This window comes from Bufo bufo, chromosome 9, assembly GCF_905171765.1.
Source record: "Bufo bufo chromosome 9, aBufBuf1.1, whole genome shotgun sequence".
Lineage (NCBI taxonomy): Eukaryota > Metazoa > Chordata > Amphibia > Anura > Bufonidae > Bufo > Bufo bufo.
Window position 1 is genome coordinate 103,252,600 of NC_053397.1, and position 26,448 is coordinate 103,279,047.

The window sequence follows — 26,448 nt, forward strand, 5'->3', positions numbered from 1 at the left end:
TGCATTATAGTTTGAAAAAAAAACTAAGTCTGAAAGTAGCCTGAGCGGATCCATCCAGACTTTACATTGAAAGTCAATGGGGGACGGATCCGCTTGAAGATTGAGCCATATGGTGTCATCTTCAAACGGATCCGTCCCTATTGACTTACATTGTAAGTCTGGACGGATCCGCTCGCCTCCGCACGGCCAGGCGGACACCCGAACGCTGCAAGCAGCGTTCAGGTGTCCGCTCACTGAGCGGAGCGGAGGCTGAACGCTGGCAGACTGATGCATTCTGAGCGGATCCGCCTCCACTGAGAATGCATTAGGGCCGGACGAATGCGTTCGGGGCCGCTTGTGAGAGCCTTCAAACGGAGCTCACGAGCGGAGCCCCGAACGCTAGTCTGAAAGTAGCCTTAGATGTCCCAATTATATAAATTACTTAAGTCATTTTTTTCCTAGAGGTGTATTACCGGGTCAGAAGGCCTAGGAAAATGATTGTCCGAAGATTATATCACAGGGATGGGGAAATATATTAACTCACCTCACGCTTCTTACAACTTTAATCATATAATGATTCAGTTTAATATTATACATAGAGTATATATCAAGCCGATTTGGCTTAAATGTGGTTTAGGAGATTCCTCAAATTGCCCTCGGTGAGGGTCACAGGGGGCAGACTTTCTCCATCTCTTCTGGTTGTGTCCAACTTTTAAAAACGAGATTTTTGTGAACTCGCCTGTAAAATCTTTCTCGCGTGGTTCATTGGGGGACACAGGACCGTGGGTATAGCTTGCTGCTGCCACTAGGAGGCAACACTAAGCTGAAAAAAGACTTAGCTCCTCCCCTGCAAGCTATACCCCCTCCTGCCTGAAGAGAGCAGTCAGTTTGTGCTCAAGCAGTAGAAACATGTGCAAAGTAAAAGAACGCAACAAACGCTGGCGGAAGCGAACCCGCTAAACACCCGACTGGCAATCAAATAATAATAATAATAATAATAATAATAATAATAATAATAATAAATACTGGGTGGTTGCTGTGTCTCCCAATGAACCACGCGAGAAAGAGATTTTACAGGCGAGTTCACAAAAATCTTGTTTTCTCACTGGTATCATTGGGGGACACAGGACCGTGGGACATCCTAAAGCAGTCCACGGGGAGGGAATGCCTAAACAACTGCCAACGGAGCCACCTGGAAACACCCCTTGGAGACCATCGAGCCCTTCCAAGGACCTCCAGGAATGAGTAGGTAAGAATCCGCACGGCGAAAAGAGCTAGTCATGGGATAAGCAAACCTTTGAGCCCGAATACATTCTGATGGAGAGCTCGCTCACTCGAGTGTGAGGGAGAAGGAAAAGAAAGGAAAAACAATGTCCTTCTAGACGTGGAAGGCGGCAACTACCTTCAGCAAAAAAGAAGGTATTGGGCGGAGCACTGCCTTATATGGGTATCTGACAAGAAAAACGTACGTACAAGAAAAGGCGCTCCCAACTCCCAGATGGAAAAGCCCACCTCCAGGAATGCTACCTTCCCGGTCGTATGGACGAAACCAGGTACCTGGCCCTAACCTTTGAAGCAGAACCAAAATCCCAGGCCACAAGATACACCTTTGCTAAAAAAAAAAAAAAAAAAAAAAAAAAAAAAAACGCTCCCCGGAAGCGGAAAATTGGCAGACCGATGGCCCCAGAGCCGTAGAGGCATGCAGGGAAACTGAGAAGCTGGTTGATAAACCGCAGAGAAAAACGCCTGAATCAGGCACGCCCAACCGCAGGCCAAAGAACCAATTCATTTGAGATGGGTAGAAGTAAAACAGATATGAGAATCACTGGCGGTGAGGAGCTCTGTCAGCGACCATATATTGACAGTGTGGCTGTTTGCCGGAAATTTTGCCCAGACCAAGATAAGAGAAAGACTCCTGCCGGATGGAGTGCGATGACGACGTCCAACGCCCCACCCGTACCTGAGAAAACACTGGTCACATAGGAAAAAAATAGTGATGGGATTCCAGAGCAGTGCCGGGCATGGCTACTGGCCAGGTAGACAGAAGGGAGAGACAAGCAACATTCAGCTCCAGTAAAGGTGTTCCGTTCCAGGAACAAAACGTCTATCAGCGGTGGTAAGGCGTGACAGCACCCCCGCTCTGACTTTCGTGGTGAGTCTCAGTATACCCACAGAATGGGCACTGAAAAAGTATGACCACCATCGGATTGACATGACCGTCATTACTCATGTCTTAAGAGAGGTAATTGTAGATACAAGTAGCACCCCCAGGACCAATGGGAATGTTTACCTGTAGAAAGAGGGATGTGGTAGGCATCACAGCCCACCAGCCGGGGACCGGAATCAACACTCTGTGCCAATGCAGATGAGGGGAAAATAGTAACGTAGGAGCCACCAAGGCTTGCGGGGTGGCCTTGAACCCTGAGCCATAAAAGGATGGAAGGAGAAAATAGGCCAGGGCTAAAGCCCATTCTCCATCTGAGACTGGTACTACACAGAAGTCACAGGAGGATAGTGACAGCGCCAAACACCGCCTAAGGAGGAACTCATACAAAGGGAGCCACAAGGCTATGGCTAGCACCATATTCCAGCTGATGAGGGGGTCACCGAATGTGGCGCTAGAAGAATCTGCCACCGACGAAGGAGCTGTGGAGGGGGAACCATAGTATGTTGTGACAACGCAAAGACCCCTCGTACTGTAGTAGCCACAGCATGCCCCGTCATGAAATCATACGGCCCCAGTTAAGTAGAGCTAACCTAACACACTCCACCAGGCAAGGGCGCCGAGCAAGAGCAACCGCCGAAGCCTGCTTCAGGTCAGAACCCCTACCTGAGGGGGGGACGCCCCACTGCAACAACTACGACCCCTAGAACCAGCGTAATAGCGGAACCTGCAGAGGAGAACACACTGTAGTAGCTAAACCAGAGTGCCAGCATAACCACAATATTATGTGCAATGGCGTATGCCCTCCATATTGCTGAGGATAAATACCATGACGGACTGGAACGGTGGAGGCCCATGGAGATGTGGGTCTCTAGGACACTTAAGTGTTGCCGGGTAACCCCCTGAGAGGATAGAGGGTGACAGTCATGCCCCAAACCAGCACCGGCAAGAAAAGATACAACGGGGAAATAGCCACGGTATCCACTGGCGACACCCATATACCACTAGGTGAAGAGTACAGGGCACCAAAGAAGCTATCGCATCTAGAGCCATGGCGTAGTTGAATTGCAGCATCCCAAGAAGCTTAGTTATCCCCCCCATTAGTGATCACTAACGAAAGGGTAATGTAACAGTAAGCATGGACATGTCAATGTGACTGAAGAAATAACCTCCAGTGGTAGTGCGATACTCTGCATAAGGAAGGAGGTAGCGCGGCAGTCAGAACCATACCCAACAGTACTGGAAGTACCCCACTAATGGCGTTTGGCAATGCCTACGTCGAGCACTGCCTCAGTGGTAGTGCAACCACTCCTCCACAAAGGCGGAAAAACGCATATGGCAGGAACTGTATCCAAGGAAGTGCAAGCACACCAGCTAAGGAAAGGGGTGATCCATATGGCAGGAACGAAGTCCAATGGCAGAGAAATTACACCGCTTATGGACGGGGATAATGCATATGGCGAGTCCTGTACCCGGTGAGAGTGCAATTAGGAGGGGTAATGCATACGGTAAACACTGAAATCTGTGATAATGCCATAACTCCAGTAAGTATTGTACCCCGCGGAAATGCAATTCCACCACCTAGGGAAGGGGGAACACCTGCAGCCGGCTCTGAGGCCCGCGCTAGTGCAGCTAGTCCACCTAAGGAAGGAAGTAATGCCTCAGGCAAGTACCTTGTCCGGTAGTAGTGCAAATACTCCGCCTAAGGAAGGGGGTACTGCATACGACAAGCACTACTGTCTACCGTGGATGCAATCTTGGAAAATTGCGCTGTGTTCATGACAGAATCCAAATCAGTGATCCACCCCCCCCCCCCCCCTCGGACCAAACCTCTGCAGGGAGGAAGGGTGCGTCTGAGTGTGACCCTGGGGAGGAAAATATCCTGCTCTGGGCCGCTTGTGCGCAGTTCTACCTCTCAGAATCTTGCCGGTGGCCGTGGCAGGCTGCGTCGGCATTAACCATCAACCAAACTACCCGGGGGTGGAATGGGAATTCTGGAGGATCACTCACCGGATTGCGCAGGCAGTGCTTTATCAACCAAACGACCCCGAAGGGTGGATTGGGAAGGTCCAGAGATGCGCCACTGGAGTGAGAGACGGTGTCCATCAACCAAACGACCCCGGAGGTTGATTGGGAAGGTCCAGAGATGCTTCACTGGATTGCGCAGGTGGAGAAATATCAACTAAACGACCCCAGGGGGTGACTGGGAAGTATGAGAGGTCCTCTTATGAGGCATAGGATATTTTTTGTCTTTCTTTTTTTTTTTTAAAAGAAACTGGGATTCCCAGCAAGGTGTTAAATTCTTCAGATTAGAGCCCCTGCACTGCATAAATAAATGACAGATAATCCTGTGTCAGCCCCAAGAGGTGACTGGCCAGGAAGTGGTTAAAGCTGACTAAGGACCGGGGGTGGGGATCAGCAGGCTCCTGGAGGAGGGGGAAGGTAGGTGGGAAGAATTTGCTCCAGTACCAACACACAGCCGCCCGCTGTGATGAATAGCGCCTGCCAGGGGATATGAGCATTAACCCCTTATGCGCCCAAGTAATCAGGGGGAGGAGAGGGAAGGTCTACAGAGGTCCTGGGCTACAATAAACGGAGCCCGGTGCCTGTGGACCCTATAAAAAACCAAGAACTATTGCCGCCAAGGAGGGAGGGGTACACATACTTACCTAGTCCCGTGTACTCACCTATCCTTCTCCTCTTCACCCTCCCTAAGCGAACCGCAAGGTCACCTTTTCCAGCAGGGTCACCTCAGCTGCTGGCACCGGAGTGGCAGGAGTCTGGCATGGCAGGAGGGTCTTCTTTGGCGGACCTAAGTGACCCCTTGGCTGGCGGGTAGCAGGGGAGCTGGCCTGCCCTGGTCTTCCTTTTGCTTCTGTGGGGAGGTGAGCGGTGGATTGCCTCACCGGTCTTGCTCCTTGGGACAACAGAGAGGCTGGGCGACTCAGTTTTCCAAACTGATAAGGGAAAGAAAAAAAAAAAAAAAAAGAAAAAAAGAGAATCCATTAAGGAAGCCGCCCTGCATAAGACAGGGAGGTCTGCCTCCTACGACACCAAGCTAAAAACTGCCATGCCCTCTCCCGGCTGGAGGGGGTATAGACTGCAGGGGAGGAGCTGTCTTTTTTCAGCCTAGTGTCGCCTCCTAGTGGCAGCAGCAAGCTATACCCACGGTCCTGTGTCCCCAAATGATACCAGCGAAAAATATATTGGGATTCGATTTGCAATTTTATTACACAAAAATTTTATATAGTAATTCCAATGAGCCCTGAGTGTTGGATCTTGAATGATATTAGTAATGTAATCTGCATTGAAAGACTCTTGGTTAAAATTATGTTCCTGGCAGACTATTACCCGAGTCTGGTTTTCTCAAAACACTCCAAAACTCAATGATTGGTTATGTTTGGTTAAAAGGGGTTAACCGGGTTCAGAGCTGAACCTGGACATACCCCAATTTTCACCCAAGCAGCCCCCTGACTTGAGCATCAGAGCAGTTTATGCTCAGATGCTCTCCTATGACCTGCGCTAAATCGCACAGGACAAAGGCATTTTCTGGAGTTCCAGTGATGAACCGGGAAATACGGCTGCCAGGAAGCCCAGTGAAGTCACCGGCACTGAAGGGCGGGCTTTAGCGCTGCCCTAGCCGTTTTACAGGCTAGGGCTGCGCTGAAGACCGCCCATCAGAGCAGGTGACGTCACCGCCTGGCAGTGTGTTATTGTAAATAATCAGAAATAAAATGCTCCGATGCCATCAGGGGGGGCTGCCTGGGTGAAATATTGGGTATGTCCATGTTCAGCTCTGAACCCGGACAACCCCTTTAACAAGGTAAAGAGATATGAGAAGATTCTGTATACCCAGAGGAATTCTTAAGATAAATGGTCTAAGATTTGGGGAAACTAGAAGTGGTAGGGCTTTGTTTTGCAACCCTTCCCTTTTTCTCCCTTCTCGCTCTCCACCCAATTATGTTTCTTTTTTATATTAAGTTTAGTTTTTGATAAAGAGAATGAGACGCATCTCGGGGATGGGTGGTTGGGGTTTGGATGATATGGGTGGTTGGGGTTTGGATGATAAGGGTGGGTCTGGGGAGAAAATTATATTGTATGCCTTGATTAATTATGTAATTGCTTTTATGACGAATAAAATGTAAAATAAAAGAATAAAAACTTCAAGATTGATGTTTGTAATAAAAAGGGGGAGATCAGAACATATTTAAAAATAAAGTTTTTGGTGCGCAGGCCAGGAGGAGGATCGTGGGCGTGCATTAGTTAGGTTGATTGACATAATTCTTCCTGCTCTGTAACAGTAGTGTATGTTTGTTTCTCGGTATTAAAATAAATATATAAATGGGTGGGTGTGTATAAATGGATTTTTTGTACTCACCGTAAAATCCTTTTCTCGTAGTAGGCATTGGGGGACACAGCACCATGGGTATATGCCCAGCTGCCACTAGGAGGCTGACACTAGAAACAAAAAAGTGTTGGCTCCGCCCAGGTGGGCTATACCCCTCTGCAAGAGCCGAGATACACCAGTCGGTACAAAAGCAGTAGGAACGCCATACACCTGAACAAACAGAAAACTGAACGCCAACAAGTCTTCAACTGGGGAAACCCAACGACCACAAATCGCCGGGACCACAACAAGAAGAAACTCAGTAAGAAAATGGGAGGGATCCGTGTCCCCCAATGCCTACTACGAGAAAAGGATTTTACGGTGAGTACAAAAAATCCATTTTTCTCGTGCATGGCATTGGGGGACACAGCACCATGGGACGTCCCAAAGCAGTCCCTGAGGGAGGGAAGAAGAACGCCATGTCGCCAATCTAAAGCACAGCTGCTTGCAGAACCTTGCGCCCCAGGCTAGCGTCAGCGGAAGCCAGGGAATGAATGTGATAAAACTTAGAGAAAGTGTGAACTGACGCCCAGGTGGCGGCCCGGCAGACCTGGGAAGCAGATGCCTGATGACGCACCGCCCAGGAAGCCCCAACTGCCCTAGTCGAATGAGCGGTCAACCTGGAAGGGGGAGCACGGCCCTTTGCGATATAGGCCTCCTTGACAGCCGACCGAACCCAGCGAGAGATGGTGGCCTTGGAGGCAGGCAAACCCCTACGAGGACCCGCCGGGACCACGAAAAGGGAATCCGAACGACGGAAAGGTTCCGTGAGGCGAAGGTACAGGCGAAGGGCCCGAACAACGTCAAGGCAATGGAGGGATTTCTCCCTAGGGTGAGAAGGATTAGGGCAGAAAGAGGGAAGGACGATCTCTTCATTGATATGAAACGAGGAGACCACCTTTGGAAGGAAAGAGGGAACGGGACGCAACACCACCTTGTCCTGATGGAAAACCAGGAAAGGCGAACGGCAAGAAAGCGCCGCCAGTTCGGAAACCCGGCGGATGGAGGTGACTGCCACTAAGAAGGCCACCTTGAACGAGACAAACGACAGAGATATCTCTGCCAAAGGCTCGAAGGGAGAAGACTGAAGGGCGCCAAGGACGAGATTCAGGTCCCACGGCTCCACTGGAAAACGAAAGGGGGGGGCTCGACGAGCGACACCCTGTAGGAAAGTCCTAACCTGAGCCCGCGAGGCCACAGGACGTTGGAAAAGGACTGAGAGGGCCGAAATCTGTCCTCTGAGAGAAGCCAGGCGAAGACCCTTCTCAAAACCGGCCTGAAGGAAGGCCAGAACGTTAGGGACGGAGAAATGAAGAGGGCGGAAGCGCCCAGACTCGCACCAGGCAAAATACGCTCTCCAGGTCCGGTAGTAAATACGGGCTGACTGGGGTTTGCGAGCGTGAAGCATCGTCTGAATGACAGAATCCGAGAGGCCACGGGACTTCAAAACCGTGGTCTCAACGGCCACGCCGTCAAACGAAGCTGAAGTAAATTCGGGTGGTACAGAGGACCCTGAGAAAGGAGATCGTGGCGCAGAGGAAGTCGCCACGGAGCGTCGGCGAGCAGAAACACTAGATCTGCGTACCACGCCCTGCGGGGCCAATCTGGAGCCACCAGGATTGCCGAAACCCGGGCTGCCTTGAGACGCTTGAGCACTCGGGGCAGGAGGGGAATGGGGGGGAACAGGTACAGAAGGTTGAACTGAGACCAAGGCAGAACTAGGGCGTCTACCGCGAAAGCCTGAGGATCTCTGGACCGCGCGACATAGCGCGGAATCCTGTGGTTGAGACGTGACGCGAAAAGATCCACGTCCGGAGTTCCCCATCGGTGACAAAGTTGGAGGAACACCTCTGGGTGAAGAGACCATTCGCCCGGGTCGACTAGCTGACGACTGAGGAAGTCTGCCGCCCAGTTGTCGACCCCGGGAATGTGCACCGCGGAGAGGACGGGAACGTGGTTTTCCGCCCAGCGCAGGATATGGGAGGCTTCCTGCAAGGCCATCACGCTCCTGGTGCCCCCTTGGTGGTTCAGATAAGCCACGGCGGTGGAATTGTCTGTTTGAACCCGGACCGGGAGACCGCGAAGACGTGGGGTCCAGTGAGACAGTGCCAGGAAAATTGCCCTGAGCTCGAGTACATTTATCTGCAGGGAGGACTCCTGAGCAGACCAAAGACCCTGGACTGTGAGAGAGTCGAGGACAGCTCCCCAACCCGAGAGGCTGGCGTCCGTCGTGATCACCCGCCAACTGGGGGGAAGAAAAGAACGGCCCAGGGACACCGTCCGAGGAAGCAGCCACCAGGAGAGGTCCTGGCGAAGCTGGAGAGGGAGACGAACCAGGCGATCGAGACCTGCCTGGGACTTGTCCCACCTGGATAGGAGAAACAACTGAAGGTCCCGGGAGTGGAATTGGGAATAGGGAATGGCTTCGAAGGAAGCCACCATCCTCCCCAGGACGCGCATACACGTCCTGATAGTCAAGGTGGACGGACCGCGGAGAAGAGTCACCCCCGCCTGAAGGGAGGCAATCTTCTCTGGGGGGAGAAACACCCGCCCGAGGCGAGTGTCGAAAATCATGCCCAGGAAAGGCATCCTCTGGCATGGGACGAGGGAGGACTTGGAGTGGTTGATGAGCCACCCGAACTGAGCAAGAGCTGAGAGGGTGATGTGCAGGCTGGACAGGTTGTCCTCCAACGACGGGGCCCGAATCAGAAGGTCGTCCAGGTAAGGTACCAAAGCGACCCCCCTGGTACGTAGAAGGGCCATGAGAGGCGCCAACACCTTGGTGAAGACCCTCGGAGCAGAGGCCAGGCCGAAGGGCAGGGCTACGAATTGGAAATGAAGAGAACCTACCGCGAAGCGAAGGAACCTTTGGTGGGAGAGGGCAATGGGTACGTGGAGATAGGCGTCCTGAATGTCGATGGACGACAGGAACTCGTCCGACTCCAAGGAGGCGATCACCGACCGGAGGGATTCCATACGAAAGTGGCGGACCCGGACAAAGTGATTCAGCGCCTTCAGGTCCAGGATAGGACGGAGCGAACCGTCCTTCTTGGGAACCGTGAACAGATTCGAATAGAACCCCCGAAAACGTTCTGATTCTGGAACCGGAACGATGACCCCTAGAGAGCGAAGGGAACGAATGGCCTGAAAAAAACCTTCTGCCCTGGAGGGGGACCTGGGGGGCGACGTCAGGAAGAACCGTCCCGGCGGAAGATCGGAAAACTCGATCCTGTATCCGGAGGAGACTACCTCCAGAACCCAAGCGTCTTCTACGCTTGCTCGCCAGACGTCCTGAAAGGCGAGCAGACGCCCTCCCACCTTGACAGAGTCATGCGGAAGGAGGTTTAGTGGGCTGAGGGCGAGCAGGTTTGGACTTGGCATGCCAGGAGGGCTTGGCCTTAAAGGAAGGCCTGGAGGACTTCTTGTCAGTTCGGGCAGCAGGGGCCCGAAAGGACCGAAAGGACTGCGCCCGAGAGGACGACCCAGGAAAGCGACGGCGGCGAGGCTGATTCTGGGGAAGAAGAGAGCTCTTACCGCCAGTGGCCTCCGAAATGAGCTCCTCCAAACGCTTCCCAAAGAGCTTCCCACCGAGAAAGGGAAGGGAAATCAGAGCCTTCTTGGAGGCGGAATCTGCCGCCCCAGAACGAATCTAGATGGTGCGGCGAATGGCCACAGAGTTAGCGGCCGCACGGCCGGATCGGCGGGCCGATTCCATAGAGGCATCGCAAAGAAATTTGGACGCCTGGTAAATTTGAGAGGCAAGCACTGCCAGTTCCCCTTGATCAGAGTCTGGGGGTAAGGCGCGAACAAGCTGTTTTGCCCAGATAGCGCAGGCCTTAGCCACCCAGGAGGCGGCAAACGCAGGGCGGATGGCGGCACCCGCTGCAACGAAAACAGACTTGGCCAAAGAGTCGACCCGTTTGTCAGCGGGATCCGACAAGGAAGCCGCGTCAGCCAGGGGAAGGGTAGTAGCCTTCGCCAGGCGAGCAACCTGAGGGTCCACCTGAGGAGGAACCGTCCAGGTGTTGACAGACTCCTCAGAAAAGGGATAGGGGACGTCAGAGGCCCTGGTAAGATGAAGGCGCCGATCAGGATGACGCCACTCCTTAGCCAGAAGCGCGTCCAGATCCTCGTGATTCGGGAAGACCACAGTGGAACGTCTAGCCCGGCGGAAGGACACCGACTCCAGGGAGGGGGAGGAGGGAACGTCCTGCACATGGAGCGCGTCACGGACGGCTTTGATGAGGTCCTGAATGGCCGCAGACATCGCCGAGCACCGCTCTGATTCAGAATCAGAAGCGGAGGAGTCCCCAGGAACGGCGGAAGCGGCTGAAGAAGAAATTTCGCCCGACTCAGACCTAACCGGGGAGTGATCCGGGGTAGCTGAGGAAGAATGGGACCCGGCCGAGGCTGTGCGAGGTCGCTTGCTGGACCTTGCACCAGAGCGGGAACGGACTTCCCCGGCGGGGGGGTCCCTGCCCGAGGCGGCCGCAATCTGAGCGGGCAAGCGGTCCAAGGACTGCGCTAGGGATTGGGAGAGGCTGGCAAGGTTACCTATAGCCTGGGATAGGGTAGCAGCCCATTCCGGAAGGACCGACAAGGAGGAGGCCGCAGGGGCGGACTGGGTGGGCCCGGGGGGAAGGCACTGCACACAGAGAGAGGAAGACTGACCACATGGGAACTTCCTACTACACACAGAACAGGCGTAATGAGTAGAAATGGTGGCAGGGGGAGTGGGGGCCCGACCAGAAGAAGACATGAGGGCGGTATGGAGGAGCCTGCAAAGCAAAAAAGAAGAGTCAGCCAGAGGCTGCCTACCAGACCCAAGGTGCTGTGTCCCACAGAAGCACGTCCAGAGAGACGAGTGGCAGGAGAAGCTGCAGGCAGGACAGGAGCCGGTAGTAGAGGAAGCCACACCCCCCCAGCAGCCCGCGCTGGGGTAAGAAAAAGCGCGCCTCCCAGGGCGCCACCCACAGAGGGGAGGGAGAGGCGAAAAGCCCGGGAAGGCAGGAGGCGGAGCGGAGCTCCGCCCCACGTGACCTGCGGCCTAGGCTGAAGAAAAGCCGGGGCCTAAAGTAGAAAAAAACTGCCGGAAACGGACGCCCGCGATCGCGGTAACGCCCGGAGGCAGCAGCAGGAGCGGAGAAGCAGCGCCGAGTCCCCGGCGGGGTGCGGGGCCCCGGAAGGCCAGGTAGGAGCAGGGGAAAACCCATAAGTACGGGAAGGAGCCGAAAAAACAGAACCGGCCGTCTTAAAGGGCCAGACCCTAGAAACGAGGGTGCCCCAAAAGGTTTTGCCCCACGCAGAAAAGAACCCCAGGCAAGCGTGCAGTGCCCCCTAAGTTGGAGGAACTCCTCCGGACCCAAGTGCTAGGCTAAAAAGGGGGCCAGGACACAAGGAGACACAGGGTGGAGGGGGAGGGGGAGACACTGCCATACTCACCTTCTGACGTTTTCAGGCGCAGCAATGACCACCCCCTCGGCGGACTCAACACGGGAGCCGTGGGTCCGCCGGAATTCCTCTGCGGAAGCAGATAAGTGGGGACTAGGTGGCTGCCGGGTACCTGAGTACGCGCCCGCAGGGGGGCAACTAAAGTGGAACACGATGGAGCCACCCCTGCATCAGGAAGAACCTGTAGAAAAAAAGAGAAAAAATAGAACAAAATAAAAAATAAATTCAGCAGGATGACCTGCAAGACAGGTCATGTCTGCCTCCTACGGACACTAGAACTAGACTGGTGTATCTCGGCTCTTGCAGAGGGGTATAGCCCACCTGGGCGGAGCCAACACTTTTTTGTTTCTAGTGTCAGCCTCCTAGTGGCAGCTGGGCATATACCCATGGTGCTGTGTCCCCCAATGCCATGCACGAGAAAAAACATTTCATTTGTATCAAAGTATAAAAGAAGATGTACTCTGTCAAAGAAGCAGAGCACATCTTCTATCAGAGAAACAGCGCTGTACCTTACATCAGCATAAGCTGTGGTGCGCATCCCTCCCCTCTTTGATTGCAACAGGGAAACAGCACTGTACCTCCCATCAGCACGAACTGTAGCGCACATCCCTCTTTACAACCAGGACAAGAGCGCGCACCCTCCCAAAGTCCCAAACAGCACCCCAGACCTGGCCACAATAACAATAAAATCTCCGCTGTAAGAATAACCACCTCTACTATAACTATATATATATATATATATATATATATATATATATATATATATATATATCCATATCCTATTTTTATACTTTGATACAAATAAGATGTTTTATACACACCCACCCATTTTCTATATTTATTTTAAATACCAATAAACAAAAACATACACTACTGTTACAGAGCACGGAGAATTATGTCAAAACCTAACTAATGCACGCCCACGATCCTCCTCCTGGCCTGCGCGCCAAAAACTCTTTAAACATTGGGAAGGGGGGGGGGGAATCAGAACACATTTTATAGTCCTGACGAAGAGGGCAATTCAGCCCTTGAAACGCGTAGACTACTATTAAATAAAGATCACCTGTTATTATAAACATCAATCTTAAAGTTTAATTAATCAAAATCCAGGCAGCGCCTTCCAAAATCCTGCACCATTTTTAAAATTTTTACTTTACCTGCTGACTGCCCTTGAGCAAATGTAAAGGACCATGGCTGCAGCCCAGGACAACCGCCTGCTGGCCGGGATACCAAATAACCAGCAAAGAGATCTACTGTACAGTTGTGACTCCTCGCAACAACTTCCGGTAAGCACATCCTTACCTTTTTAACCTGTCACTAAACAACTGATTACGCACATATGGCACCTTATTCTCCCTATTTTTATTTTCGCACGCGTCTACCCTGGAGCACAGACCTTGTTGTAGGGTCTTTAGTACAGTGGAATCTCTGATGTTTCCCTTTATATAGAGCAAAAACAGACCCAAACTCTGTTTAGGCTACTTTCACATTAGCGGCAGGGGAGTCCGGCAGGCTGTTCCGTCGGGTGAACAGCCTGTCGGATCCGTCCTGCCGCTAGTGACCGTGTGCCTCCAGACTTCCGCTCCGTCCCCATTGACTATAATGGGGGCGGAGTTCCGGCGAGGCACAGCGAGAGGCTGCCGGAATAAAACTACAACATGTCTGACATTTATTCCAGCAGCCTTTCGCCGTGCCTCGCCGGAACTCCGCCCCCGCCCCCATTATAGTCAATGGGGACAGAGCGGCAGTCCAGAGGCACACGGTCACTAGCGGCACGACGGATCCAACAGGCTGTGCACCCGATGGAACAACCTCCCGGAGGTCCGTGCAGCTAGTGTGAAAGTAGCCTAAGTCACTTTACAAAGACCAATTTTTGGCGAGTCATGGCATCACTACCTTATCTCATCTTTACCATAATAATATATTCCTGGCCTCTGAACAGTTGCAGAATACATATATTTCCCGCACATGATTCTATCTATTTGAAACTGTCATGCTCTAGCCACACGTTTCCGCTCTTCAAACCTGCTAATTTCCTCTTACCCACTAACAGGAATCCTTAGAAAAAAGAGGTCCTAAAGGCCTCATCTCAGCTGTATACACACAGTTAATGCAAACTAAACTGCTCAGATTACCAGTCACTGCTGAAGCTAAATGGCGTAGGGACCAGATCTTGCTCCTGAGGACTGGTGTGCTGCACTTCATACTCCTGTGTCTCTCCTTCTGCCAACCACAGGTTTACACAGCTTTGGATATTACACCAAAATTACTTAACGCCCATTTGATTAAGATGGCTAGGATTCCCACTAATCAATGCCATAGGTGCCTATACCTAGATGCCGATTTTTTAGATCTCTTATGGTACTGCTCGGAAAGCAGTGACTGATATGCTTTTGGAGGTGGTGAACCATCCGTCCAGTACCTTTTACTCTCAATGGAGTAATTTAGTCAATACAGTTATTTCATAAGAGAATTGTGTGTAAAAATAGAAACCGTATGATAGCGTTTCACAAGGTCTGGGATCAGTGCTGCCAATGTCCACTAACAGTCTACACACAGAGGTTTCAAACAATCTTTGGCGCCTGTATGACGCGACCCCCCTTGCCCTTGATTTGTTAGCAGCTTCTCTTGGGGTCCATTCACACGGGGGAAGGGGCTATACCTCCTAAAGCTTCTGCACCAAATCCAGCCAGTTCACCTTCTTCAGCATGCTGTTTCTTGGTGAGGGAAACTAGGCTGGAGTAGGTGGACACACCCGCTGGTGGGTTATGACAGATTTGGTTCTCTGCCAAACTTCCTTGCATTCTGGAGGTAGGAAACAAGCAGCAGGTTTGGTTACCCGTTGGGGGGTTTATGCCTTATGTATTCCCACACGGAAGTCCAGAAATGAAAATAGAAAGACTTACAGTACACGTAGGCCTGCCTCCTATGAACACTAAGGTAAATCTGATTAGCTCAGTGTATGCAAAAGAGGTATACTCAGTGGAAGGGGCTAACAATTTTATTTTTCCATTTCACTACCATGACAACACATAATAGGAGATTGACCCTTGACCTCTGTAGGGGCAGGAAAATATAGAAAGATTAAAATTGCCCCCTCCCACCACTCACCTATAATGGCCAGGACAAAGAAAGGCCTCTCTGCTCACCAGTGGGGTGAAGATGGATCTATAAATCAAAAAATGCACCAAACGGATATGCCACTGACTATACTGGCTAGTCATAAATACAGATATTAAAAGCTGAGACTTTCGCCAATATATTCCTGTCAGGAAAATATCGGAGCCCTTCATGCACCACGTCACGGTCACTCAGCATGGCAAAGGGTCCTACCACTACGCTAACTATGGTGTGAACAAGGTCTGAAGGTGATGTAATCCAGCTCACAGCCAGGCTTCCACACAAACGCCTAGCAGGACAACTAGTGCAATGTGAACAAAGCCAGGCTGCAAGCCACACCCATATAAGACCCTGTGATGGAGGTCACCAGGTGCAAAAGAGTGTTTAAATGCCAGGTGAAGATGGATCTACATTAATTTTTTTCTTTTCTCACAGGACAACTCATCGGGGGTTGAGGCCTCCCTTGTGTTTTATATAATCCCTGTATTTATTCCCCTGCTCACCGGTGGTACCTGACCAACGCTGAGCAGGAGTGATGTAGAGGCCTCGCATCTGTTGATTGGATGCCTGTCCTGGGCTGCTGCACCTTTGTTTCCCCTGGAGAGACAAGCAGATGTATGCCTGGAGTTCCCACGTGTTGCGCGCGGCATCTGACATCATGGAGTGTCCTCTTCTAAGGTCTGTTAAGAGGTCATCCCGTCTTGCCAAGAGAGCTCGATGCTGCAGTGAATATGTGCCCCTATCATAGTGTGGGGTATATCAGGATAAATATATATATATATATATATATATATATTTTCGCTCTGGTATTTGGGATAAGCGGGTGCCGTACAGAGGCAAAGTACAAGTTCGTGATTCAAATGTCCGTGTTTATTCACACATTGGTGTTTGTTCACACAGAGTAGAAAGTTCATGCATAACAAAAAAAACGTCACCTTGTCGGCGGTTCTGCCTTCAGCAGTCCAAATGAAAGCTTTAGGTGGCCTGCTCTCCCAACACACAGGTCTCAGCTTTTCAGCCCAGCACAGGGCTCAGTTCCCACACCAGCGATTACCTCTCTCTGACATCCGAGCTCTGGCAATCACTCCCGGCTGTTTTTTTTTATAGGCCAGTCAAGACCCGGTCTGGAACGTGGGGAGTAGTCACCCACCCAGCGATTTGACTACTCCCAGTAAGAGCCGTCCCGGATCATCTATACAGCCATACTAAAATAGCAAAGTGTCAATCAGAATTAGCTGCCCCTGACACCTGAAAATACCAGCTCTTACTTGCCCAAGGCCAGGAACCTCTGTGACACATACCTTCCGTCAACGACGGACCCTTGCGCCTTCCTACATACCTCCCCCCTTTGTTCAACCCTGAGGGGGTGAACACTTGCCAGACAGTATACCCGGGACAGGGCATCCGCGTTTCCCTGCAAGCGGCCTGCTCTGTGTTCCACTGAGAATTTGTAGTTCTGTAATGACAAGAACCATCTGGTGAACCAAGCATTCCTCTCTTTGGCCTGGCTCATCCATTTGAGAGGGGAGTGGTCGGTCATCAGACGGAACTTTCTCCCCAATAGATAATAGCAGAGAGACTCGATGGCCCATTTGATGGCCAGGCAGGCACTCACTCTCTACTATACCGATACCTAGTCTCTGCTGGGGTGAGTTTGAAGCTCAGGAAAACAACGGGATGTTGCTCCCCATTGATTTCCTGAGAGTGTACAGCTCCGAGGCCTACTTCAGAGGCATCGGTCTGTACCACAAACTCAGTCTTGAAGTCCAGCGTCACCAAAACCGGTGACCCGCACAGAACCGACTTAAAACGGGAAAATCCAGCGGACCATCATGGACTTCCGTCTCTTCAAGAGCCGTGTCACTGGAGCCGCTAAAGTGGCAAAATGGGGAACCAACCTCATAATAGCCCACCATTCCCAGGAACGACTTAATTTGCCTAGTGGTGACAGGTTGTGGCCAATTCAGAATCGCCTCTATTTTATTCACTTAGGGTTTGATAACTCCACTTCCAATGATGTACCCCAGGTACTTAGTCTCCTCTAACCCTATTGCGCATTTCTTTGGGTTAGTGGTTAGTTCAGCCCTCCTAAGGGAGTCCACTACAGCCTGCACTTTGGGTAGATTACTTTCCCAGTCGGTACCGTGGGTGACTATATAGTCTAGGTATGCAGACGCGTACCGACGATGTGGACAAAGTACAATGTCCACGAGTTGTTTTGGAACGTGGCGGGGGCACCATGCAGACCAAAAGATAACACGTTATACTGATACAGCCCCTCATGGGCGACAAAGACAGTTTTCTTTTTGGCAGCCTCAGTTAAGGGCCCTTGCCAGTAGCCCTTAGTGAGGTCCAAAACAGAAAAATATCAGGCTTGTCCTAACCTCTCGATAAGCTCATCTACCCAGGGCATGGGATACGCATCGAACTTGGATATTTCGTTTAGTTTGCGAAAATCGCTACAGAACAGTCCCGTCCGGCTTGGGTATTAAGACTATCAGACTGGCCCATTCACTTTTGGACTCCTCAATGACGTTTAGTTGCTGCACTTCCTCCGCGATTGCTTGTTGCCGAGCCTCGGGTACCCGGTATGGTTTTAAACAGACTTTTCCCTGAGGCTCAGTGACAATGTCATGCTGGATTATGGAAGTGCATCCAGGAAGGTCCGAGAACACATCCGTGTTCTGACTAATGAACTCCCTGGCTTCCTGAGCCTGTTTAGCCTGTTTAGAGGAGAGCAATTTTTTACTGTGGCAACTGCTTCTCTTGCATCAGAACGAGGGGCCTGAACCTTTTCTCCTACAAAACCTGGCCATGGGCTGTCTTTAGTAGAGGACTCCCTATCTTTCCATGGTTTTAGTAAATCTTGTAAATTTCGCCGCCCCGGCTGGTGTACCTTATCATTTACATCTCCCACTTTCTCGAGTACCTCGTAAGGCCCCTGCCACCTAGCTAGGAACTTACTGTCAACGGTTGGTAGCAGAACCAATATCCGATCACCCGGGTTAAAGTTCAGGACCAGAGCCTGGCGATTATAGACCCTACTCTGGGCTCGCTGCGCTGCCTCCATAAGCTCCCTGACCAGAGGCAACACTGTCTCCATCTGTCCTTGCATCTGGGTGACGTACTCAATAACACTTTTGTGCGGTGTGGGTTGCTGTTCCCATGCTTCTTTGGCTATGTCCAACAGACCGCGAGGGTGTCTGCCATATAGCAGTTTGAAGGGCAAGAACCCAGTAGAGGCCTGGGGCACCTCTCGCACTGTGAACATGAGATAGGGCAGAAGAATGTCCCAGTCCCACCCATCCTTAGACACCACTCTTTTTAACATTTGTTTTAATGTTTGATTAAATATCTCTCTACCAGGTCATCCGTTTGCAGATGATACACGTCCGTAGCCGTTTTATGTGGAGCAACTTACAAAGTTCCCTCATGACCTTGGACATAAAAGGGGTCCCTCGGTCAGTCAGAACCTGTTTAGGTAGTCCCACTCAGGAAAACCTCTCCATTAACTCCTTAGCTATGAGTTTGGCTGATTTATGTCGCAGTGGCACCGCCTCCGGGTACCAAGTGGCATAGTCTAGGATGACCAAGATGTGTTGGTGCCCTCTAGCGGGCTTCGGTACTGGGCCTATGAGATGCATTGCAATTCGCTCGAACGGGACCTTGATAATCGGGAGAGGCACCAGGGGGCTCCGGAAAGGAGGCTAGGGGCAGTTAATCTGGCATTTTGGGCAAGACTTAATAAACTCTTCTAACTCTCTGAACACACTGGGCCAGTAAAACTGCTGTAGTATCCAGTCCTGAGTTTTCAGCCACCCCAAGTGACCCCCAAGAACATGTTGGTGGGCAAGCTCCAATACGAGTTTGCGATACGCCTTGGGCACCACCAGCTCTTCAATATGCTCACCCCGTAGTTGGTATAGCATCTCCAGGTGAACAACAAAACGAGGAAACATCAACTCGGCCCCAGGTTTTTGTGGTTCACCATTATAACATTCTTCCAGGCCCAGGATAAGGTTGGGTCCCGGTGTCGTGTGCTTCCAAAATTTTCACCGGAGACATTGAGGTCTGCCAATTCAGGACCGAGGGCAAGTCCTCAACGTCTCCTACCAACACACTCACCGGGGTTGTCTTCCCCTCTTCCACCGAAGTGGCGGTCACCCCCCCAACGCTGGCCCTTCGGCCTCGGGTTGCCAGGGTTCTGGCCTCCCGCCCGAGCCAGGCCACTCTGCTGAAGTGACTCAGGGGTATCAACAACTCTCACAGCCGGCCACAGGGCCAGGAAGCCCAGAAAGTCTCTCCCTATTATTAGTTCATAAGGTAAAGTGGTGGCACCTCGTGGGTCCACTTGCTGCCTCCCGTGGATAGAGACACCAGGGAGGTGGGATAGTCCTTTAAATCTCCATGTATACACATGACCCTGATTTTTCAGCCATTATACTCGTCGGGCCGCACCAGGGTAGCTCTTACATACACACATTGCAAGAGGTAAAGCAGTCATTTTGTTCCTCTTACCAATAGGTGTCTAAGGCGACTCAGAGAAGGCCCAAAAAGTGTTCCAAATGCATTTCAATGTTTTAAAGAAACTCCCTGAGCAATATACAAAAAAGCTATGCAAAGAATGCATTTCAAGTATCGATTCTGATGATCTATTGGATAAGGCAGCAAGTTCTAAACAATGGAAAGATGATCCCCTTTCTGAAGGAGAGATCATGGAGGATGCAAAGAAATTCTATTTTTCCGCTGAAGAAATTTGGTATCTATTAAAAGCGGTATGGGCCACAATGGGCATCGAAGAAGTCCAAAAACCACATTCTAAACAGGAGATGTTTGGGGGCCTAAGAACCAAAACGCTCTAAAGTTTTTCCTATAAATGAAAATATTAAGGAAATGGTTCTAGATGAGTGGTCTGACCCAGAGAAGAGGTTGGGTATATTCAGAGAGTTCAAGGGTTGGTTACTATTTGACCCATCTGAATCTAAAATGAGGTGCAGGTACAAAAGGTTAATAAAAAGACCTCTCTTCAGTTTGAGGACTCTTCCCAGTTGAGAGATTCAATGGAAAGGAACGCAGATAGCCTCTTGCGCAAGTCCTGGGAAGCGGCCATGTATAGCATAAAGACCAACATAGCAGCAACATCTGTCGCAAGATCTATGCATTTGTGGCTCAATGAGCTTGACAATCACTTCAAGAATAAAACCCCAAGAGATTAGATAAATTTGTTACCCTTACTAAAATCAGCCACTGATTTTCTGGCAGACGCTTCGGCGGAAACTAAGATTGTCGGCTAAAGATGCAGCCCTCTCTAATATAGCCAGGAGGGCTTTATGGATGAAGTCATGGTCGGGAGACAAAAGCATAAAAAATGAAACTGTGTTCCATTGCTTTTTCTGGAGAATATGTTTATGGTCCGGTTTTGGACAAAATCCTGGAAAAAGCAACAGATGAGAAAAAAAGGTTACCCGGAGGAGAAACCTCAGAAAAGGAGATTTGCCTTTTGCCCTATGGCGGCAAGGAAAGATCTTATAGGGTAAAAGGGAAAACGGGTCGGTGGAACTACCCAAAAGGAGGCAGAGGCTTTCTCCTTAATCCCCAGAACAGGTCTAGTGAAACAATGACGCCAGAATTGGGGGAAGACTAAGATTACTCTTCTCAGTGGAAGAAAATTACATCAAATCCCTGGGTTCGAAATATTGTGGAGAAAGGTTACCAGAGAGTTCTCGTCTCTTTCCCCCAAACAAATACACGATCACATCTCCCATGTCAGGGGAAAAGGTCTGGAGGGAGTTCTAGACTTGTTAAAACTGGGCGTGATTATTCAGGTTCCCCCATCTCAAGAAAAGATGGGTTACTATTCAAATCTGTTCTTAGTGAACATACCAGACAATAATAAACCTAAAAACAGCTAAACAAAATTATCCTACATAGGAAATTCAAGACTGAGTCGCTGGTCTCTACAGTCCTTCAAATAAAGGATGCACTGATTTGCACGGTCGATTTTAAGGAAGCATATTATCACGTTCTGATACAAGAAAAGCCTCAGAAGTACCTAAGATTTGCTCAAAAAGATGAAAGAGGATTCATATGTCACTACCAATTTACTGCCCTTCCATTCGGCATTTAATCTGCCCCCAGAATATTTACCAAACTTCTAGTAGAAATGGTAGCTCATCTAAGGAAACAGGGATTAGTAATAATTCCTTACTTGGACGATTTCTTAATTGTGCCATATTCCAAAAAAAAAGAGGAAGATCGACGTACACTGTTTTCTAATCCTCCAAGAAGAATTAGGATGGGTAATAAACCTAAAGAAATCCTGTCTTCTTCCCCAGACAAAAATTTGGTTGGAATTCTCCTAGACTCAGAATTACAGTCATCGTTTCTTCCAGACGAAAAAATAATTGGCCTGAGCCAAAAGGTTTGAAAATTTCAAAAGAGGAACTCCTGTTCCATAAGGGAAGCGATGAGCCTATTGGGAGTCTTAACATCATGCATAACATGTGTTCCTTATACTCAGATTCATTTCAGAACCCTGCAATCCTGGCTGTTGAAAAGATGGGACAAAGGACAGGTATCCTTGGATCAGAAATTTCAGATCCCAGAACATGTAAAGCCATCCCTTACCTGGTAGACCATCTCTTCAAACCTAAACAAGGGAGTGGTATGGCAGAACAGTTTATCCAAATTCAGATGGATGCGAGCAAGTCAGGCTGGGGAGCAAACAAAAGGAAGGTTCTAATAGGGTCTTTGGCCAAAGAACATTTCAGATTGATCAAACTACAGAGAACTTTGGGCTAAGAGCTGCATCAGATCTCAGAGAGCAATCTCTACTTGAGACAGCAAGGAGGAACAAGATCACAGGATCTGATAAAGCTAGCAGAAAAGATTCTCATGGGCCGAAAAAAGTGGAATCCATATCAGCAGTTCACCTAAAAGGTTCCCAAATCCAAATTGCGATTTTCAGAGCAGAAGGAAACTAGACCAAGGAGAATGGTCTCTAAAACATAGAAACCTTCAACCTGATAGAAAGAAGATGGGGCTCCCCGGTAAAAGACTTATTTGCCTCAAAAGGAAACATAAAAGTTCTGAGATTCTGCTCCCTAAATCTAAGGGACAACCCTTGGGTGATCAACACTTTCTCAGACATGGAATTGGGGTCTAGCCTATGCATTCCCTCCATTTCAACTAATTCCTAAAGTAATCCAAAAGATCCTTCAGGAAAGACCAACTCTCATTCTAATATCACCGTTTTAGCCAAAGAGAAGCTGGTTTCCTATTCTCAAACAGCTGTCTCTACAGAAACCTTGGAAAGGACATATTAACACAGGGTCCGTTAATTCATCCTCATCCAAAGTTAACAGCTTGGATCCCGAGTAATCTTGAAACGCCAGGGTCTTTCAGATAAAGTAATCTCCACACTCAAATCTTGTAAAAAGTGACCTCGGCAATTTATCTAAACATCTGGAAGAAATTCTGCTCCTGGTTAGGAGAAGCAAATCCGAATCACACAGATCCAAATATCCAGAAGATCCTGGAATTCCTTCATCAACAGGAGTTAGATCTAGGTCTCCGCCCCTCTACCCTAAAAAGGTACAGATAGCAGCCCTCAGTGTCTGATACAGATTTGGCAGAACACAGATGGGTTAAGAGGTTCTTCAGAGCAGCTTCTTGTCTAAAGCCCTTCATTAGACCTCGAGTCACGACCTGGGACTCAAGGTACTTTCACACTTGCGGCAGAGGATTCCAGCAGGCAGTTCCGTCGCCGAAACTGCCTGCCGGATCCGGCAATTCGGACGCAAACTAATGGCATTTGTCAGACTGATTCGGATTCGTCTGACAAATGCATTGAAATACCAGATCCGTCTCTCCGGTGTCATCCGGCAAAACAGATCCGATATTTATTTATTTTTAGCATTTTTAAAGGTCTGCGCATGCGCAGACCGGAAAGCCGGCCCTAATACACTTCAATGTAAATTAACGCCGGATCCGGCATTCCGGCAAGTGTTCAGTATTTTTGAACGGAAAGAAAACTGCAGCATGCTGCAGTATTTTCTCAGTCCAAAAAACGTAAGAGGGACTGAACTGATGCATCCTGAACAAAATGCTCTCCATTCAGAATGCATTAGGATAAAACTGATCAGTTTTTTTCCGGTATTGAGCTCCTGTGACGGAACTAAAATACCGGAAAACAAAAACGCTAGCGTGAAAGTACCCTTAAATATAGTTCTAAAAGGTCTAACAGGAAGTCCCTTTGAGCCTCTAGACCCTAGAGGACACCTCAATTAAGACAGCTTTTCTGGGAGTAATCTCTTCCGCTAGGAGATTAGGTGAAAAACAGGCCCTAACTATCAGAGCCCCATTTAACAATTCTAGGTGACAGAATCATTCTTAAGCCCGATCCGAGTTTCCTTCCAAAAGTGGTTTCTGACTTCCTTAGGAATCAGGAGATTATTCTTCCCTCTATTCGTAATAATCCGAAGAATTTAAAAGAGGAAGAATTTCATTCCTTAGATGCCAGGAGAGCAGTATTAAAGTACTTGGAGGTTTCCAAAAGCTATAGAAGGGTAGACAACCTTTAAGCCCAGTTTGGAAGGAAAAATAAATAAAGGGAAAGCAGCCTCCAGGGCCTCCAATTGCTAGATGGATAAAACAAACCATCTGTAATTGTTACCCGATTCAGGGTCTTCAGTGTCCTGTTAAGATTAGGGCTTGTTCCACCAGGGCCATATACTCGTCCTATGCAGAAAAAGCTGGCACATCCTTGGAGCAGATCTGTAAAGCTGCAACCTGGTCCAATGTACATACCTTCATTAAAGGGAACCTGTCACCTGGATTTTGTGTATAGAGCTGAGGACATGGGTTGCTAGATGGCCGCTAGCACATCCGCAATATCCAGTCCCCATAGCTCTGTGTGCTTTTATTGTGTATAAAAACCGATTTGATAGATATGCAAATGAACCTGAGATGGGTCAGAGCTTGAAAATATGACTACTCTTTGGTCACACAAGTAAGATATGACTTATGTTAATTTGCATATGTATCAAATCGTTTTTTTAACACAATAAAAGCACACACAGCTATGGGGACTGGATATTGCGGATGTCCTCAGCTCTATACCCAAAATCCAGGTGACCGGTTCCCTTTAAGCATTATAGGCTTGACTTGTCAGGATCTTCAGATCTATCCTTTGGTAGAAAGGTCCTCCAAGCCATAGCCCCCCCTTAACTGGTGATCTGGTAGGTCTCGTATTATATGCAGTCATGGAGGTAAAATGGAAAATCTGAATTAGTCTTACCAGTAATTCCTTTTCCATAATTCCACCCAAATTCGCACAAAAAAAATAAAAATATATGGTTACGTACATATTTATATAGCGGTATAGTGTGTACCTAGTTACAATAAGTATGAAGAAATACCTTAAAAGAAAAAAAAAAAAAAAGTGAATCATTTTCACAAGCACTATAGTAAGAGGTGGGTGGTGGGAGGGGTCAATTTAATCTTTCTCCGTTTTCCTGCCCCTACAGAGGTCAGGGGGCAATTTCTTATATGCCATCATGATGGATTCATGGAAAAGGAATTACCAGTAAGATTTTTTTTTTTTTTTTTATCATTGTTGCCTCCTAGTGGCAGCATCTATACCCACTGTCTTCTTTCTCTCTATGTCAGTGGGGAACACAGGTTTTCTCATGGAACCTCCCAAACCAAGATTCAACTGTGCAGTTCATAAGCTACTTCTGTTACCATCCTCCTCACTGTACATGTATTATTCTGATGAGCAAAAGACCAGAGTAGGGCCACTGCATGCTGAAGCGTGTGGCACACTGTCTAGCGCAGAGATCAGCAACCTTCGGCACTCCAGCTGCTGTGAAACTACAACTCCCAGCATGCACAATTACTTGGTTGTTCTTGTAACTCCCATAGAAGTGAAAGAAGGATTCTGGGAGTTGTAGTTTCAGAACAGCTGGAGTGCCGTAGGTTGCTGACCCCCTGGTCAAGGCAGTGTCACATCACCCAATGTAACGTGACCATAGAAGGGACATCAGAGCTTTATGAAATGGGTTTCCATAGGTGATCAGTGCAATCAAAGTGTCGATCAAATTGGTGTAAAGCACATTGCAAAGTGTTCTCTGGAGTGATCAAATACGCTGCACTAAGTGGCAGTCTGATGGACAAATTTGGGTTTGGCCACTTCTGGGAGAACGCAACCTACCGTAGCACACAGCCTTTCCAAATGAACAAGACACCCATTATTTTGGAACACGCTCGCACAGGTCAGATGGTCGGGTCTATATACTTTTGGCCATAAATTGTACGTTAAGGCTACTTTCACACTCGCGTTTGGTGCGGATCAGTCATGGGTCTGCAGACGGATCCGTTCACATAATACAAATGTCTGCATCTAATCAGAATAGATCAGTTTGTATTATCTTTAACATAGCCAAGACGGATCCATCTTGGCCACCACTGAAAGTCATTGGGAGACGGATCCGTTTTCTATTGTGCCAGATTGTGTCATAGAAAACGGATCCGTCCCCATTGACTTACATTGTGTGCCAGGACAGATCAGTTTGGCTCAGTTTCACCAGCATTTTGGTGTCCACCTCCAAAGCGGAATGGAGACGGAACGGAGCCAAACTGATGCATTCTGAGCGGATCCTTTTCCTTTCAGTATGCATTAGGGTAAAACTGATCCGTTTTAGACCGCTTGTGAGAGCCCATGACGGATCTCACAAATGGAAAGCCAAAACGCCAGTGGCAACTTGATTCATATACTAGAAAGATAGAATTTTTTTCCCTAGAGACTAGGAGAAATGAGACTATGTCCACAGATTTAAATCAATTTTGTTTTATTTAAAATATTCTTTAGGGGAAGAAAAACTTTTGACTCATTAGTTACAAAAGAAAAATTATTTGTCAAGTAAAACTTCTTGCTAAGCAACTACTCCGATCAGCTGATTGAGAAGGCACCGGCGCTCGCAGTAGCACCGCAGCCTTCTCACAGCTCTTCCTAGGCAGAATGAAGACATGTTCATGCGTCACATGGCCTAGGCGCAGCTCAGCCCCATAGAAGTGAATGGGGCTGAGAACGATACCAAGCACAGCTGCAATACAATGTACAGCGCTGTGCTTGGCGAGCACGGAAAAGGCTGCTGCACTCACAAGAGCACCGATGCCTTTTCAAACAGCTGATCGGCGGGGGTCCAAGGTGTCAGACCCCTACCGATCAGATACTGATGACCTATCCAGTCGATAGGTCATCAGTAGTAAAATCTTGGAAAACCCTTTTAAAAAAGGTATAAGATTAAAAGGTCGAGCTCTGACTTACAGGACTGTCATCTTACAT

General features: G+C 49.1%; 1 protein-coding gene and 2 long non-coding RNA genes across 3 annotated transcripts in view; 1 reads left to right on the forward strand and 2 right to left on the reverse strand.

Moving 5' to 3' along the window:
- CDC73 (cell division cycle 73) overlaps nucleotides 1–26,448 on the reverse strand; it is a 159,451-nt gene that overhangs the window by 89,279 nt on the left and 43,724 nt on the right. The window lies entirely within an intron of this gene.
- Nucleotides 2,970–10,112, reverse strand: LOC120978623. The gene is made up of 3 exons (XR_005774137.1): nucleotides 9,855–10,112; nucleotides 7,396–7,398; nucleotides 2,970–2,980 (listed from the first exon to the last, which is right to left on the reverse strand). It is a non-coding gene; the product is annotated as an uncharacterized LOC120978623 (long non-coding RNA).
- On the forward strand, nucleotides 11,047–19,441 carry LOC120978622. Its single transcript, XR_005774136.1, has 3 exons — nucleotides 11,047–11,296; nucleotides 17,677–17,682; nucleotides 19,431–19,441. It is a non-coding gene; the product is annotated as an uncharacterized LOC120978622 (long non-coding RNA).